The 8649-nt window shown below is 40.4% G+C and overlaps 1 pseudogene; it reads right to left on the bottom strand.

The window, feature by feature from the left end:
• Positions 1 to 547: 547 nt before the first annotated feature.
• LOC127630599 (4-galactosyl-N-acetylglucosaminide 3-alpha-L-fucosyltransferase 9-like) lies at positions 548 to 7665 on the bottom strand (annotated as a pseudogene).
• Positions 7666 to 8649: the final 984 nt, after the last annotated feature.

Genomic DNA, 8649 nt, shown 5'->3' with positions numbered 1-8649 from the left:
CCTCAATCTCTGTGACTAAATAACTCTTCTCCAGGCAATAGAAGAAACTCGAAGAGATATTGTGGAAAATGGGTGCCAGGCATGGATTCACCATTCTTGCATCAGAGGCTTGTAATCAAATTTATAGAAATTTCAAAAAAACATAGAGATAAAAAGTTTTTCGTTGGGGAACATTATAATACAATTTTCTCAACAGCAAAGACGTTTCACTGAAATACTCGTTAGATTGTCTTCGTTAGATTACAATAACTGCCAAATATTGAACCTTTGAGGATTCCCATATATCTGGTTTGCTTTCAATGTCACTTGACATGGGTGTGTTATTTTAGAGGTGTTTTGTGCTGAGAATTAATTATAGAGTTGTTTGTACATTAAATCTTGTATTTTGGGTGAGGTATTGGCTTGTTTGTGTGAGAAACGATCAAAAAAGGACAGCTGCCAATCATACAAGCAAAAAGTTCTTTATTTTTATGAATGTTTAATCCTTTGACATAAAGTATCACAAATCAGCATATAATTTATTCAAACAAAAACACCAATCATTTTATTGAGGATAATTTTAACATGTTTATGTTTTCTGTCCCTGAGCATACAGCCATACGTCTCCATCACTGAACATTTAAGATGCATTTGTTTACAAGCACTACTGTCAATTTTTTGTTTTAAATGATTTAATTACATGTATAAAGGTCTTTTAATGAACAATAATCAATCACATATACATAAACATTGGGCCTTATGAACCCAAGAGATCTTACAGTAAAATCAAGGACATGATTTCCAGAATATTAAAGCATTACAGTGAGCACGCTAAAGGTACATTTAAAAAGTAAATTTCAAAATGTGTTATTAAGCAAAATGTCCAAAGCATAACTATAAAATACCATTTAAAAAAATAATAACAATCATAAAAATAGTATTAAATGAAAAGCAGCATTAAATGAAATATTCAGCAAACAAATAAGACATGAGAAGCAGAATGAGTTCATGGTGAAACTCCAATGAGTCGTCCTTTTCAATGGTTCATCTACATAAATCATTCAAACAAACCGATTCACTAAAACGAATCAGATGTTTGTATTAGAGAAAGGTTTAGGAGTTTCTTGTATCACATCGGGCTTCCAAGCATGCATACAAACAAGTGTGAACGCGGCGTGAAAAATGTCACATTTTCCGTTATAGAATTTAATAGATGGCCAAAAACCGTGACGATCCCAGAAACTGCTGTACGGGTGGCAAAAGGAATAGTTCTCCATCTATTATAACACATAAAAAATTGGCAGTTTTTACACCCCCTACAGGTCCGAAACATTCTTTGTGCAAGTACGTTAACGCAAACGCAAACGCATCTTGGTAAAAAACTTACATTTCCCGTATTGTTGCATTGCAGTTTTAAATTTCAATTCATAACGACTCAAGTACCGCTACAAGTTGCATTCTCAACGTTGCCACAGGGGGCGCTCTAGCCAACATCAGTGTGAACTGTCCGCTTCTACAGTGAGTTTTCTCTTTCAAGTCAACTACTGTAATTGTTTAATAGTTAAGGTTAGGGTAAGGTTCAAGAAATAAAGACGTTACTTCCCTAAACTGATGAATAGTCCTTAAATGGTCTATAAACAACACACATTATTAACTCAATTTATCATTATTACATAACCTAATAAACTGAATTCTGAATTCTTGTCAGGCTCACATTAAATTGGTAACATTTCTTATCAACTGAATTTTGAATGATGAAGCTTCCTCCGCTTTAGCTTTAACAAACACTTTATATTCCAGGCATTGTTGAGCTTTAAGGCGAGTTATCGAATTAGTTTAAAGTTTTAGCGGTAGCACTACCTCATGGAATTCAAGCAGTGCAAAGCTTACAAAGAGTCGCCCAATTCTATGTAACTTCACACAAGAAATATTTTTTGAACACAACATGAATTATAGGCTAATAATGACAGGAAATAATCTACCCTGATCATCTGCTGTATTTAAACAATCAGCCGATGTCCAACAGTGCAGATACTTGCTTTTATCAGCCGATATAGTTGTTTGGCCGAGACATCGTGTTTCTCCATTTTTAAGGTAACTATATTTCCCCCTTGAGTACTGAGGGTTTGTTACTGCCACAATAATGGAAAAATACATCAAATACAGCAAAGTAATTCACTGTATAATTCAGGAAAGATAATCAACACAAGCAATTAATCATAAAGAGCCAACAATTGTAGAAGTGCTTCGGTATCAAATGGAAAAATCTTACTGCAAGATTGCAAATCTAGAGAAGACACAACTGCAAAACTGACATCTACAGTTAAATACCACATCATTTTAGAAAAGAGATGAATAATTATCCAAATACCTCAACCAAAATCCCCAAAATCTGAGACAACCTTAACCATGATCACAGGCAGTGCAAATAGCCAGAATAAACTCTTGATTCTTTAGTATTAAATGAGGCCTTGCAGTCAAATGTTTCCTCCAGTTAAAGTACCTGTGATATGCATCTTCATCCTTGTCCAGCTGAAGCAGATATTCCGCTAGTGACTCTGCATCTGGAAAGTCGTCCACATGAATGAAGGCCTCACCAGGAACAAATTGTTCATAGTTGCTTCTGGGAGGACAAAACACCACAGGACAGTACCAACTGAAAGTGGTCCATTAAACTTCTCAGTGATGTAGTCCTTGTGGATGGAGTTCTCAAAGGATAAATAAAATTTGCAGCTCGCTATGGTAGGATAGTAGTCCTTATAATCCAGGAATGTTCCATGCGCTTTCCCAAACAAATGTATCTCGATGTGCTTGCTAAGTTCATTGTAATATTTGTTCCTTTTCCCGACGCCTGTAAAGTCAGCATTGTTACTTACAATCCAACAGACTAGCTTGTTCTTTTTGGGAATATCAAACTTCTCATCAGCTTTCTTATTTGTGGTCAAGCGCAACCGTACAGGAATGTCAGCGTCTTCTCTGTAGCTCAGAGTGAGATTGAACAGGTTTTCCAGACCTGGTTTTTTTGCTGTGTTAGTTGGTGATTCTACATTAAACCATATCCACTTCTGGAACGGAGGACGAGGAGATGGAGGAAGGTTGGACCGGTCCCAACTTATGGCCTTGTGGAAAAGAAGAACAGCATCTGCATTGCTGTAGAGCGATCTATTATCTGTAAGTTTGCAACCATCATAATTGTAAAAAGTTTTACAATCACTGAAGTCAAAAAAGTAATTTTCAGGCCAGAACCACAACAAAAGTATTGGTTTCTCTTCCTGTGCAATAGAAAGTGAGTTGTTGCACTGTTCAAGGTTTTTTGCAGAGTATTGGTTAGCTTTAGGTTGTGGAGCTTGATGTTTGGTCAGAGGCAAGGTCCAAAAAAACATGATGAGACCGGCAAGTGCCATGAAAAGTGTCAGACAGGATAAGAAAATTCCTCTTGAGCTCAGCATTTTTGTATCTAAAGAGAAAGATCAAAGGAAGTACCCATTAGAAAACAAACAAAATCTTAAAATTAAGTAAAAATTGGTTGAGTCATGTGACGCTATGAGAGGGTTGATCGCTTGAAGAAAGCTCCAGCTAGGGATGGGCGATACCACATATATTATTATTTTTTGAATTATTAGGCTGCTTTGTTTACCTTTTAAAAATGTGTATGTATAAGCAACATATAAAACATCCAAATTAGCCATAGATATTATCATATAGACACTATTACTAAAACCAAGTTACAATATGGACACTACAGTAATGCTGTGGCAAACGTCTAGGTTACGTATGTAACCTCCAGGGAACGAGATGTTGTGTCAAAGAAGCGACACTAGGGGTCTCTCTTGAGTGCTGAATATGCCTCTGATCTATGAAAAAAGGCCAATGAGAAGTAGGCAGACAGTATTTGCATAACCCGCCCCCGGACATATGGGTATAAAAGCGGGGAAATACGTTCAAGTTTTCTGAGGAGCCGTAAATGGTCCGGCCACCACAGTGGCTCGGCTCAGCGATGTGGCCGGGAGGACATGTCTCGTTCCCTCCATTAGGGAACGGAGGTTACATGCGTAACCTAGACATTCCCCGTCTGTCGCTCACTTTGAACTAGGGGTCCAATTTAAATCACGCCATGTACTGAGCCGTGTACGTGTACTGCTGACCACAAGAGTGGGCAGGTATTTCATGTGCAAAGGCGACCAGCTGTGTCAGAATGCAGGTACCCTTCCCCAATGCCCTATAAAAGTTGTCGGAATACTTCTGGTTACCCTAACAGGGGAACAAGGCGACGCTTGCCAACCTGCGTAAGCGGCATGTCCGGTGGCGCTGTAGGCTTTGGCAGTCAGTGAAGACGTTGTCCTACAGGCCCGCCAGGTGGCAGGGTTCTCGGGGCACAGGTGGAGCGCAACAACCCTGTCCACCTGGGTAATTGCCGTGTACCCGTGGGCCGCTCCGCCTTCGAGGGTAGCGATAGCGGACGGGAGTCAACTAGAGTGCCGGGGGGCGGGTGGTCCAAGGGGGCGTACCCAGCGGAGCTGCACCCACTGCCATCCCCAGATCGCCTCCATTGCCAGCTGCATCGTCCTCAATCCAGTGGGAAGAAGGAGCAATGCAAGGGGGCGGCTGGAGTGGCATGCTTTCTGTTGAAAGCAAGCCGCGACCGCATCGTTGCCATGGTCATGCTCTCGCAGTGAGAACATGAACCATCCACAAACGTTGCCTCGGTGTGATCGCAGCCCAGACACACGAGACAACGCCTGTGGCCATCTGAAGTGGAGAGCACTCTACCGCATCCAGGTACTACACAGGAGGCGGAAAGGCATCTTTAAAAAGACGCGTCCTGAAAAGGACGTTCAACGCCGCTGTGCAAAGCTCTTTTAGAGGAAAATACTCCTTTACAGAGAAAATCACTCTTAAATAAACTTACGTTTCTTGCGCTGTTGAAGTGCTGTCTGACTACTTCTCATTGGCCTTTTTTCATAGATCAGAGGCATATTCGGCGCTCAAGGGAGACCCCTATTGTCGCTTCTTCGACACAAGGTCGAAATGAGCAACAGACGGGGAACCATGGTTACTGCCAAAAAAAAAAAAAAAAAAACCTTGCTAACTTCAGTCGTGGTTACTAGCCATGGTTAATACAATATGAGTACAGTAAATCCATGGGTAGTTTTCTTAAGGGTGTAATTTATTAACGAGGATTAAAGATCAATGTTTTAACACCTTTTGAATTTAAACAAGCCCATTATAATACATGTCATGTCTAGGTTTGTCAGTACTTGGTGTGAATATTTCCAGATGCTGTTTTCTGTCATTACGTCAGGAAAGCATTGCTCACACTTTGAACGAGCGCTGTGATTGACAGGTGAGCGCTGTGATTGACAGGTGAGCGCAGTCCGTCTGCTGGTGTATTTTAGCAGTTCTGCGCATCACGACGCGTGGAAGAAAAAATAGTTCCGGTGCCATAAAACAATTCGCTCATATAATTATTCCTTTCCACTTCAAAGCTTATGAGGTTAATTAATATTCATGTTATCTACATTTTAAGATCGCTAGTTTAAAAAAAACAAACAAACTTCATATTCGATATTTTTATGTGAGGATCGATATTCTTGATATCACATCAGTGTCTGAAGTATCGATCCCCCATCCCTAAGCTCCACTTAAAGGGGTCATGACATGAGAAACCAAATTTGCCTTGATCTTTTGGTATATAAGAGGTCTTTGTATCATTAAAACGTCCTGCAAGTTTAATATTTTAAGACGTCCTCCCCGTTCTAAACGAATCATTTATTTAATCAAGCTCAAAATACAGCTCGTTCTGGATTCATGGTTAGAAGTGACGTACCAGCGTTTGCATATGACCGCCTCCAGCACAAGACAACTACGCTCATTTCAGTATCGCCGTGCGCCTCACAAGTGTTCAGTCGATGGACAGCGAGCTCTGACAGAGACTACTTGTGCACAGGAAAATTACGATGCCACACAGATGTGCTGTTCCTGGCTGTGGTCAAACAAAACCTCTGAATAAGCTGCCGAAAGATCCAGACGTCAGGGAAAAATGGATGCAGTTTATTTTTTGCGGACGTCCCAGTCACGGCAGTGTTAACTTAAGCATTTGTTCTGTACATTTTAAGGATGACTGTTTTGAGAACAAATCTCAATATGATGCTGGCTTTGCCAGAAAACTGTTGCTCAAAGATAAGTCCGTGCCGACTATTCTGGGAACAACGACGACGCAAACTGTAAGTAATCTATTTTAAACTTTAAACTACTTTTTAAAGCGCAATTTCATTCATTATGAATAATCACAGTGTTTTTACTTAGTTTACTTGCATATTGTTCTGGCTGGAGGCGTCAATAATTGATACATAGGCACTGACGTTAGCCAATCATAACAGTGGGCGTTAACACTGAAGTCTTAAATGGAAAACGCCCCCAAAACAGACTGTTTGAATCAGAGGATGAGAAACAGGGTGGGAAAAGGTCATAAATCACTAGATTTTAAAAGTTTTTCTTAAAAAAAAATATATTAATACTATAATTGCACCTAAGGGAACATAATAATACAATAAAAAAAACCATGTCATGACCCCTTTAAATATTGCTAAAACTATCCTTGTAAGCATGTGCGGCACCAGAATTTTTTCATTGCAGTAGCTTAACAGTTGCTATATGACCGCAAGGAGTTGCTGGCCAATTTTCAACAGATGAAGAGTTAGTCGAAGCCGACATGTACAGTGTGGCAATCGATCTTTTAAAGAACGCCACCAAACCACAAACACACACACACACACACACACACACACACACACACACACACACACACACACACAAACAAACACACTAAGTTAAGGTAATAAGGGCAGAGCCTACTTACCAATAGATGTCAGTCAAAGCAGGACAATGCGTCTGTTGTTATGATTCATGGCGAAAGCATCTATGATGTCCTCCACATCAAGGGCTCTTGCACGTTCTGCGTTGATGGACAGCAAAGCCAAATTACTATTCCTTGAGTCCCCACTGTTGCTCAAGTAGTTTTTAACACGCCGTAAACATGAGAAGCTGCGTTCGGACGTGATGGGCAGTGTACACGAGATACACAAAAGTCTGTGCAAATCAATAAATGCGTCGTTGTATGGCCGGAGAACGGAGAGGAATTCATGAGTGGTGTTCACAGTTTGTCCCTGCTGCGTTTTTCGGTCAAGAAGCCGTCAAACTTGGAGAAGTTCAGCAGACAGGTCTTCTGTTGTTACCCTATAATGCTGGGCCATGGGTGATAGAATGCTCATCTAAAGGAATTACTTGTTTTGGGGGTTTAAGGCAGATGTGCTCTGTACAAGATGTGGGTGAAACCCGCCTTTTCATTTCATTGACAAGTCTATCAATGACAGGGTAGTAGCAGTAGAACAACCACATTTGCAAACCGTACTTCTTTGCCGGGTATTTTCTCAACATAGAGCGCCTTGGTCCATCACTGGTTGACCGACTGATGTCGGATATAGCGCGGAGAAGAGGGGCAGCGCTAGTCCCATTGCAGCTCGGGGTAGGGGCTAGCTGGTCCTGCTGTGTGTTAATTGGCGCAGGCACCTGTTCTTCATCATGGTCCCAATCCTCCCGATCGTGATCCTCACTGTTGCTCTGCTCCTCTTTGTCTACCAAATCCTTGGAGATGGCAGGGTTGTCCATCTCTGTTGGATTTCGCATTTTACACTGACTTACCAGAAACTTCTCAATTTTCGAGCTCACCTTTCTTTCGCTATCCACATTAGCCAAGTTTACCGCCTCATTACATGAACCTCCCTGATATGCTCTCGCGAGACTGTCTAAAAGTTAATAAATATGATTATTTCTCAGCGCTGTCTTTAAGATTTAAGTCTTTTAAGAGTTTAAGTCTACTTAAATATGTATATGTATGTGGGTTTTTTTCTTGAAATATATATATATATTTTTCTTAACAAAAGCCGTTGCTAGGCCAAATCTTGGTGTTGCTATAGCAACTCCAAGCTACCCCCTGGCGCCGCCCATGCTTTTAAGCAATATTAACTGATCAGAACTTTAATAGTTTTGTTTGAAAACTGTGCTGCGGAGGCAGGACGTCGAAAAATTCAACATCGTCAGACTGAAGGGACATTTAAAAGCACTTACTTTCTGAGGCGTCGGACACCTCACAGGATCAAGATGGCAGCGGTCCAGTCGATAGTGACAGGTGAGCTTCGTGACGTAGGTCTGGATATCTCGAACATTTATGCAGCGCTGACGAAAATATCGACCGACATGAAGTTTTGTAGAAATACACTGAGCTATCGTTTATGGAATCAAAACTTTCCTCGCTGATCACAAACATGAATGATGTTGAAAAACAGGTTGATTTTCTGTAGTCGGCTAATAGAGAGCTACAGTTAGGAATGGGCAATGCCAATTCATTTATTTTCGATCCGGTGCCAATAATTTCAAGTCCAGTATCGTCGATACCGATTCAATACCGAAACTTTTGTTAAATTATTTCTTTTGCGATTACTTGGGATCAAATGTGTAATTTAAAATAATATTTTGTGTCATTATTCAAGTCATTTTTTTTTAGCCTAAACAGAAAATGATTAGACTGCTGTTTTATTCACGCTTACAAAAATTAACAATTTCACTACAGTATTTAGTTAAACCATAGTCACCACACAAGTAACATAGTTG

This window comes from Xyrauchen texanus, chromosome 37, assembly GCF_025860055.1.
Source record: "Xyrauchen texanus isolate HMW12.3.18 chromosome 37, RBS_HiC_50CHRs, whole genome shotgun sequence".
NCBI classification, from domain to species: Eukaryota; Metazoa; Chordata; class Actinopteri; order Cypriniformes; family Catostomidae; genus Xyrauchen; species Xyrauchen texanus.
The sequence above is the reverse complement of the archived record's forward strand: the minus strand, read 5'-3'. Positions and strand labels throughout refer to the sequence as shown.